Consider the following 10,767-nt stretch of genomic DNA (forward strand, 5'->3'; position numbering starts at 1 on the left):
GCAGTCCAATTAGGTAAGTCACAGTGCTTGATATAAATTCTCCCTCTGCTAGATCTAATTGGTAACAATTAAATTTCACCAGTAGGTCTATTCCATATTATTTTAAAATGTACCATCCCAACTTAGCCACAGGTAATAGACACTGTTCTGAAAAGGACTCTCAAAGGTAAAGCTACTTTGCAATTACAGGACAGCGTGAAACTTCCATCTGTCTGCCCTTCTGTATTCAACAACCACAGTCCTTGGGTTTCAGCCAGCTAACAAAAGACAATATATTGCCATCCTTCTTATTAGATTATGCTGTTGACAGTATGATAATCCATGTGTGTGAGCAAGGCTGAAAAGAAGGTGAGTGAACGGAATTGTCTTTCTTCACAGCAAGCCCGTGAAAAACGTCATTTAGATTTTGGCAAAAGACACTGCCCTAAGAACATCCCTGGTTGTAGTTCTGTGTCTGCACTGTTCAGACTGTATCATCAAAACACCTGCTTGATCTGTTTGTTCTTTGCCCCCACTCCTACCCCATGTTGTCAGCTTATTGAAGGCAGGAAATCCAGTGTGTATTTCTCTGAGATCCCTAGGGAACCTGTGATCTTCTCTGAACAGTAGGGGATCAATGAGGACTTGTTTAGCTAATTTGTTTGCCACTCCTGTTTGCCAACAGTTCACAGTTACACCACATCACTTGATATACTGCTTCAGTGAATCCCTTATAGGGCCTTATAACAGTGTCACAGAATGGAAAAGCACAGGAGGCAAAGGATACTAATACCTGGATTTGGGTCTCAGTTTGCTGCTAACTTAGGTGAAATGGGAGATGCTTTGAAAAATTCCCTTCATTGGGCTTTCAGACTCCTTGACATCTTCCCACAGATAATCTTTAATGTCACCTTTTTAGGAAAGTCTTTTCTAACTACCTTAGTTAAAATTATAACCACTACCAGCTCCAATCCAGCAGCTCTCTCCCCTGTTCTTGTTTTATTTTTCTCCATAGCACTTAATACCATCTCACACATTAACTTATTTACTGACTGCCTCCCCTCACTAGAATGTAAGCTCCATAAAAGCTTTTGTCTCTTTTAACCAAAGTACCTCCACCAGGAACAATGCATGGATGATTGCAGATGCTCATTAAATATTTGTTAATAAGCAATATACAACTACCATTCCACCCATGGGAAGGAGATGGAATTAACAGATTGGAACTAGACTAGGGGTCCATGGCTTTAAGATCTGTGGGCTTCTTTCCCAGAAGATAGACTACATAATGCAACAAAGAAAAATAAATGACATTTGCAAATTCCCCATTATAAGTCCCTCTTTGTTTAGAAATTATGCAAACCCAGTCTTTGTGTTTCTTCTGGAGAATAGGAAGAAGCTTACCCTCTAGTGTCCTGTTTAGTAGAAATTATCAAGAGAAAATGAGTGATGAGTAGATTCCAAGTTACCTAAAGCATTTGCTGGAATTTGGCACCCCAAAGAAAATTTTAAAAAGGGGGTCATAATATCTCCTTTGGGAGATAGCACTTCAATATAGAAGAGATTTACTTGGAAGTTTCAAGAACCTCTCTGTCCATGGTCCATTCCCAATAAGGAGAGGGTAATGAGAACTCATGGCCCAGAATTCTTCAATAACTGAAGAATCCTACCTTCAGGCAAAGGACTGGAAGCAACAATGAAACATCTCAGTATTGATCAGTTTTCTATCTAGCAGGGCATAAATGGATTGAAAAGATCTTTAGTATGTTCTGTCTCTTGGTGTCCTTCAATTTTCCATTTTATTGTTACTCGAAAGAGTTACAGAATAATGTAGCCTAGAGAGAAGTGCCGTGAGAAAGAGCCTTTCTGGCAAGTATATATGATATTAATTATTCTAATCCTTCCCCAAAGGCTCAGAACCCCAGATACCTGGGTAACAGTAAACTGGGGAGAGGAAATGCACAGTTTTATTTCTTGTTTTTGTTTTATTTTAGGACTCTTGGACAAACAGTCTAAGTTGAAATTGATACCCAGGGACTTGACGTGCCATTAGAGCTTAATTGTTAAAGTGAAAGCATATAGGAATGAAATAATAAATGGTTTTCTGGCCTAGATTTTATTCTGGGTAGATCCACTGGATCCAGTTAATTCATAGAGTTATCCAATGGTCATTTTTCTGGGCCATGAATGAATATACTTAGTGGTTGGCAGAATTAACACATTAATTTCTTGACATGTGGGATAAGAGATGTTGCAGTGAAGGAAACCAAATGGAAGCTTCTGAATCTTGCCTTACCTTATCTGAGATAGTGAATAAATGAGAGAATTCCACTTCCAGTTAGAATATATACAGTAATGAGACTATTACTCCAACACTACTGCCAACAAGCTCAAAAAGCTTAAAAAAATAACAACCAAAAACCTAAATCATGGCTTTATTTAACTGATGAGAGGGCTTAGGACACAAACCAAAGTAAACTAAAAACTAAAAACTAAAAACTAAAACCAAACTAAAAACCAGAAAATGATGAGATGCTTCTACTTCTGGCAGAGCACTGGGAAGAGGAGGAATACAGCCTTGACAATGGAAAGGGGAAACCAATCAAACATTTAATAAGCCTCTGAGAGCAGAACATGTGGATTGGAATCCCAAGGAGTCCCCAGCCAAGAGCAAGTCTGCATCTACCTTAGTCTAACATTTCCCATAAGTTTTCATCAAGTACACAAGGATTATATACCAAAGATCGGTTATAATGTGGCAGAACCGAACAATAAAACAAAAAACACTGCCTGAAGCACTCTTCAGGAACACTAAAAGCTGGCAACTAGGCTATGGAGCACAAAGACTCCAGAATCTGGGCAGAGCCCAGATTCCAAGCACTGATGAATGAAAAGTTCTGATACTGCCAAAAAAACAAAAACAAAAACAAAAACAAAACAACCCCACACAAAATTCAAACCAGAGGTGAACTGAATTTAACTAAAGCTACAACAAAGTCCAGATTCAGTTCAAAGTCCAGATATGATAGTCTTAGTGTCCTATACTGGTGACCTGCCAGAAGAAGGATCACCATATTATCTACTTCAGTCTCTACAATTCTCTTACACATAATATTGGGCCATATAGTCAAACAATATAGGATATAAGAAGAAACAAGAGAATCTGGTTCATGACCAAGAGAGGAAAACCATGAATAGAAGCAGATTCTCTCTTTCTCTATATAGCTATCTCTATATCTCAGACTGTAAAATATCCCATAATTAAAAGATAGTGATTTTAAAGTAATTATAAACATTAAAAGAAATACTGGAAAAGATAGACAAAATGTGAAAACAGATGGAGAATTTTAGAAGAGAGATGAAAATCATACACAAAGTTAAAAGAAATTACTATAAAGGAAAAATATGGTATCAAAATTAAGAATTCAAGCAATAGGCTTAACAGCACATTGGATACTGCAGAGGAAAAATAAGTAAACTTAAAGAGAAGTAATAAAAATTACTCAAATTGAAATATAAAGGGAAAAAGGAATGAAAAACGAAACAGAACATCTTAAATTTCTGAGACAAATATTCAAGAGTCTGGTACACATATACGTGGAATGCCAGAAGTAAGGGAGTAAGAAAATGGAACAAAAGAAATATTCAAAGAGATAATGCAATTTACCCCAAAGCGATAAAAATACATCATCCCATGAAGACAAAAGTTTCAGTGAACCACAAGTGGAAACACACACACACACACACACACACACACACACACACTTATGCGCAACATAGCCAAACTTCTGAAAAACAAAGGTAGGGAAAGATCTAAAAAAGCAGAAAGAAGATAAAACACATTATATACCGAGGAAAACTGGCATCACTTCTCATCAGAAACAATAAGAAAGCTAATGGAAAAGGCTAAAAGAGAATGGAAAAATATTTTAAAGTGCTGTAAGAAAAAGGAAAAGCCAACCTAAAATCCCATATCCAGCAAAATTATTCTTCAAGAATGAAGATGAGATAAAGGCATTCTCATTAGCAACCTGAAAGATTCTGTCTCCAGGAGATCTGTACAAGAAACACTAAAAGAATTTCAGACTGAAGAAAAATGCTATCAAATACTGGATATGAGGAAAGGAAAAAAAGCACCAAAATATATATATTTTAAAAATTTAAAAGATTATTTAAAAGATTATTGATTATGAAAAAGAAAAACAAGTAACATTAGTAATGTAAAGTTTATAGCATATACAGAAGTAAAATATATAAGAATAAGAGAACAGAAGTCAGGAAAAGGAATAAAAATACTTGCATTGTATTTTAAGGTTATTATACTCCTCATGAGGTAATGGACTATTACTTGAAGATATTTTGTGACAAAATATATATCATAATCTCTAGAGAAAACACTAAAGTCAAATGAGATACAGCTAAATATACAATAGAGGAGATAAACTAGGGTCCTAAAACATTACTTCATCAAAAATAAGATAACAGTAGGGGATAAAAGAAAACAAAATGCAGATGGTAAAATTAGAAGAGGAAAGTAGACAAATCCACAATTATAGTTGGAGATTTTAACAGGTTTCTCTCAGTAACTGGTAGAAAAATTAAGCTTCTCCCCAATCACTAAGGATATATAATATTTGAATGACACTATCAACCAACTTCACTTGATTAACATTGAGGAAAAAATCACAATTAAAATTTCATAATACACATTCTTTTCAAATGCATAAGGACCATTTGCCAATATTTAAAAAGTCAGTATTTCAAGTACTTAAGGGGCACCTGGCTGGCTCAGTCAGAGGATGCAACTCTTGATCTCGGGGTTGAGTTCAAGCCCCTCATTGGGTGTAGAGATGACTTAACAATAAAATCTTAAAAAAAATAAAAATAAAAAATTAAGTATTTAAAATGTCAATATTTAAATGTCAGCGTTTAAAATGATAAATGTATAACAAAGTATGTTCTCTAACCATGGTGGCTTTAGATCAGAAATCAATAAAAATTAAGGCATCTAGAAAATCCCTAATATCTGTAAATTAAGTAACACACTTCTAAATAACCCATGAGTCAAAAAGAAAAAATTATAATGCTAGAAAATATTTTGTACTGGAAGGTCATTAAAAGATTGTAGTATATTAGCATATCAAAATTTGCAAGACACAGCAAAAAGTAGTGTTTCAAGAAAAAATTTATTGGTCTAGATATTTACATTAGAACAAAAAAGCATAAAGTCAATTATCTAAGCTTCCACCTTAAAACTTATTTTTCTTTTTTTACTAGGCAAAGAACTTTATTAATCTTGTTTCAAAATTTATTCCCAGGCTTCTTCAGCTTAATTTAGCTGCAAAGAATGAATTGTGTATAAGCAAAAACTGAAAAGAGCTGCAGTGTCCAAGGGCTTGGGCTTAAAAATATTAGAGACCTAGATTTTATCAGATCCATGAACAAAATTTTTAGAAAGCAGTCATAATATAAAATAGCAGCTCCCAGTAACTGCTTCAAGTTTTTTCTTCTTCAGAAGTTGGCTCAATCCAGTCTGCTTCATTCTTGGAAGCTTCATCAAAATTCTCCACAAAATCTGGAACTTCATCATCATCCTCCTCTCCGGTAGCAAGTGGTGCCTTTCCATCCACAGATTGTTTGGGCAGAGCTTCAGCCAGCCTTCTTAAACTCGTCAGACTGTCTGCACCAAGTTGGTTTAAGATACTGGGTAGCATTTCTGTCAGCTGCTTTGTCTCAGCATGGCCTGTTCGCTGCCAGGGATGCCTGAACTTTAGGGTTGTTAAAATGGATCACTGCTCCTTGGTTTGTGAACATATTCACTTCTTCAATACCAGAGATATTGTTTACATCTAACTTCTTTAAGGAGAACTGATGTTTTTTATCATCTGCGGTAGCTGTTCTATGAACCGCCTTCTTCTTTCGGGGAGCACTTCCTTTCCCACCAATGCGCACTTGTGCTTGCAGTTTGGTGAGTTTCTCCTGGTTCATGATAGTTTCTTTCATCTTGTTGGGGCGGAAATGGGACCGCGCGCAGGGGACTAGGGTTGGCGCTCAGGTGGTCTCGGGTGGACCAGCTGAGATTAGGCGCACACACATGGGGAAGCAAGATGGCCTAAAAACTTATTTTTTAAGTAGAGTAAATTAAGTCCAAAATAATGAAAGAAAGAAAACAATAAAAAGGATGGAAATCAATACGATAGCAAATAGACAATAGAAAAAAATCAACAAAATGTTTTAAAAGTTTAATTGACTTTATAATCCTCTAGTAAAGACTTATCAAAAAAAAAAATAGAAGGCACAAATTACTAATAGCTTTCTGAAGGCTGAAATGGGGACCCTTCTGAAGATGAAATGGGGACATCACTACAGATGCTACAAATATTAAAAAGATAATAAGTGGATATTTTGAACAAGTTCACGCCAATGAATTTGACAGGTAAAGGAAATGAACAAATTCCTTGAAAAATACAACTTTTTAAAGTGGACAGGAAAAAAATTAGAAAATAGCTTTCTATCTATTAAAGAAAGTGTATTTCCAACTAAAATCTTGTAACAAAAATAACTGCGGGCCCAGATAGCACTACCAGTGAATTCTGTTAAACATTTAAGGAAGAAATAATTCTAACCTCACACAAACCATTTTAGAATGAAATCTTGCCATTTGCAACTACATGGATGGAACTGGAGGGTATTATGCTAAGTGAAATGAGTCAGTCAGAGAAAGACAAAAATCATGACTTCACTCATATGAGGACTTTAAGACACAAAACAGATGAACATAAGGGAAGGGAAACAAAAATAATATAAAAACAGGGAGGGGGACAAAACAGAAGAGACTCATAAATATGGAGAACAAACTGAGGGTTACTGGAGGGGTCTTGGGAGGGGGGGATGGGCTAAATGGGTAAGGGGCACTAAGGAATCTACTCCTGAAATCATTGTTGCACTATATGCTAACTAATTTGGATGTAAATTTAAAAAATAAAAAAGAAAATAAAAAAAAAAAAGAAAATGTAAGAGGAGGGAATACTTCCCAAATCAATTTAAGAAATTAGACCTGAAAAGACACAAACAAGAGATGAAAGATTCAGAATAATTTTCTTTAGGAACACAGGAACAAAATAATCTTAACAAAACATGAGCAAATCAAACTCAGCAGCATATATACTATATAAGATAATACAACATGATCAAATGGGGTTTAATCCAAAAATTCAAGTTTGGCTTAACATTTCTACATCGATCTATGTAATTCACCCAATTAATTAACAGCATAAGGAGGGGAATCATTATTATTTTAATAGATGGAGGAAAAGTATTTGACATCTTAATAGAAAAAATGTATTCATCATAAAAACTTAGCAAACTAGGAAGAGAAGAAAACTTCTTTCTGATAAAGTGAATCCTTGGAAAACTATAGCTAACATTATACATAATGGTAAAACACTGAACTCTTTTTCATTAACACTGGAAATAATGCAAACGTGTCTGCTGTCACTTATTCCATTCAACATTATAATGCAAGTCCCAGCTAATGTAATAAAGCAAGAAAAAAAGAAAGAAAAAAGAAATATTAGGAAGTATAACCATTCATTGATTGCTACACTCCAACTACGTGCAAACATACATAGAAAACCCAAATGAATCTTCAAAAACACTTATAAAATAACTAATAAAATAAAACATAAATAAATAACACTAGTAATAAAACTACTAATCCTAATGAATTTTTAAGGCGATCGAATACAAGATCAGTATGCAAAAATCAAAGTATGCAAAAACTGTAATCCAAAACACTTTAAAATTACATTTAAAAATGTTTTAAAATAAATTTATAATTCAATAGCAAACATCATACAATTAAGAATAAATCCAACAAAGGGCGTGTAATACATCTACCTTGAAAACTACAAAGCATTGCTGAAAGAAACTAAAGAAGACATAAACTAATGAAAAGATATATGTCATTCATGAATTAAAAGACTCAATATTGTATTTCTTGTCTCTCCAAATGCCATGCAATCCCAGTCAAAATTCCAGTAAGGATTTTCATAGAAATTTATAAGCTTATTCTAAAACTTATATAAAAATGCAAAACACTTAGAATATCCAAATCAATATTGAAAAAGAAGGACAAAGTAAAATATTTGCATTGATTTAATGGTTTTACAGCTAAAATAATTAAGACAATGTTGTTGGCCCAAGCATAGATGAATAGATCAGTGGAACAGAATAGAGAGTCCAGAATAGACCAACACACATATGGTCAACTGAGGGGGAAAAGAAAAGCCTTTTTTTTTTTCTTAACAAATGATTCTGGAACTGGATAAACATGTGGAAAAAATGGACCTCTGCCTCCATGCAACCATACACAAAATTTAATTTGAGATGTATAATAGCCTAAATGTAGAAGCTAGATTCATAAAGCTTTTAGCAGAAAATATAAGTATATGTCTTCGTGACTTTGAGGTAAGAAAAGGTTTCTTAAATCACAAAAAGCATTAACCACAAAAGAGTAAATTCTGCTCATCAAAGACACCTGAAAAAGTGAACAGCCAAAACAAACAAACAAAAGAACACGGCCTCTTATATATGGAGAACTAGTGGCTGCCAGAGGGGAGGTGGGTGGGGGAATGGGTGATATAGGAGAAAGGGAATTAAAAGATACAAACTTCCAGTTACAGAATAAATAAATCATGGACATGAAGAGTACAGCATAGGAAACATAGTCAATAATATTATAATAACACTGTATGGTGTCAGATGATGACTATACTAATGGGTGGTAAGCACTGAATAATGTATAGAATTATCAGGTCACTATGTTGTACCTGAAACGAATATAACATTATATGTAAACTATACTTCAATTAAAAAAAATGAAAAGTTGGGGCACCTGGCTGGCTCAGTCAGAAGAGTGTGTGACTCTCGATATTGGGGTTGTAGTTCGAGACCCACGTTGGGTGTATAGATTACTTAAATAAATAAAACTTAAAAAAAAAGAAAAGAAAAGTCAACCCCTGGGGAAAATATTCACAGTATATCCTTAAGAAAGAACTTATAGCTGGAATATACTTTTAAAAACTGCTACAAATCAATTATTAAAAAAAAATTTAACGGGCAAAGGGTTAAAGAGACAGTAAGAGAAGACCAGGTATAGCCAACATCATGTGAAAAGGTGCTCAAAATCATCAATCAGGAAAATGCAAACTAAAACCACAAGGAAGTGGTTGAAGTGAATGAAACCACCATTTTCACACCTCTTACAGAGTGGTTTGAGCCAAAACTATTCTAGTTCCCCGTGTTGATGAGGATCTACACCTCATATATTGCCAGTGGGAGTGAAAAATTAGTATAACCTTTTTGGGGAACACTTTACAAAGTTTCTTAAAAAGATAAACATCTCCTCTATAACCCAACAATTCAACTCCTAAAAATTTACTCATGATAAATGAAAATATATGTTCACACACACACACGAAAAAACTTGACATGAGTGTTAATAGCAGTTTTACTCTTAACGGCCATAACTAGAAAATAATTCAAGTATCCATTAATAGGAGAATTTATAAATGCATTATGATATATGCATTTACTGGAATACTACTCAATCTTAAAAGGAACAAACAAGTGATACCATGAACAATATGAATGAATCTCAAAATAGTATGGTGAGAGAAAGAAGCCAAAACCAAACCAAAACAAAACAAAACAAAAATCATACTGTATGATTCCATTTATATGAAACCCTAGAAAAGCCAAGTATAATATACAAGCAGAAAGTGGATCAATGCCTGCCTGGGGTCAGGGCTGAGAAAGCAGGTAAAATTAACCTGAAAATGGTATATGAAAACATTTTTGGATGTAAAAATGTTTTCTATTTTGACTGTGTGTTAGGTTACATAGTTGCACACGACTGTGAAATTTCACTGGACGACATACACTTAAGATTTTATTGTAATGAATTATACTTCAGTGAAAACCAACCAACCACATTAATTAATTAATTAATTAATTGCATATATCTTGCTCTTGAAAAAGGATAGAGATTTACAGCACCCTTAGAAATCTAAAGGTTGCAAGGGTGGAAGTGTTCAGCACATTTTCATTTGATTCTCCTGTATGGTCCTTATAATAGTGATGGTTCCTGAAGAATGACAGTAGATATTTTCAAGTTCAATTCAACAGTAGTCCCAATTGCAATTAAGGTGCCAGATATGAAATATTTTCTAGAGCAGATTAACATGATTCCAGATACATGATATGTAGCTATTCGTCTGGCAAATGCTTTCTTTTCCATCTCTCTCAAGGAAGACCAGAAACAATTCACATCCATGTAAGATGGACAGCAGTATACATTTAGAGTCTTCTCTGAAGGTTATATTATTCCTGCTCTCTGTCACAATATAGTCCAAAAAGGCCTAGACCATCTGGACATTGACATTTAGCATGACACAACATTGGCCCACTATACCAATGGCATCATGTAAATTGGATCAGATGAGCAAACACAGCTAGTATGTTGGAGACTTTCAGTAGATTTCTGTTTTATTTTGTTTTGTTTTGTTTTGTTTTGTTTTGTTTTGTTTAGGATTTCAGTGGTCTGAGGTACACCAGGATTATCACACATGAGGCTCTGGAGACAACACATTTTATACTTGCAAATACTACTCCAACCTATTTACTGAGTGACATGGGAGATTGACAGCTTGTAATGAGATCCAGACATGCAAAGGACTCTATGGCTGTAGCACAAGTTAGCCCTGGCTGTATAATCTAACAGACCCT

At 34.5% G+C, this 10,767-nt stretch overlaps 1 pseudogene; it reads right to left on the bottom strand.

Annotated features, from left to right (window-relative positions):
- Window positions 1-5,202: 5,202 nt before the first annotated feature.
- LOC122213543 lies at window positions 5,203-6,108 on the bottom strand (annotated as a pseudogene).
- Between the last annotated feature and the right edge of the window lie 4,659 nt (window positions 6,109-10,767).

Source organism: Panthera leo, chromosome A2 (assembly GCF_018350215.1).
Source record: "Panthera leo isolate Ple1 chromosome A2, P.leo_Ple1_pat1.1, whole genome shotgun sequence".
Classification (NCBI taxonomy): domain Eukaryota; kingdom Metazoa; phylum Chordata; class Mammalia; order Carnivora; family Felidae; genus Panthera; species Panthera leo.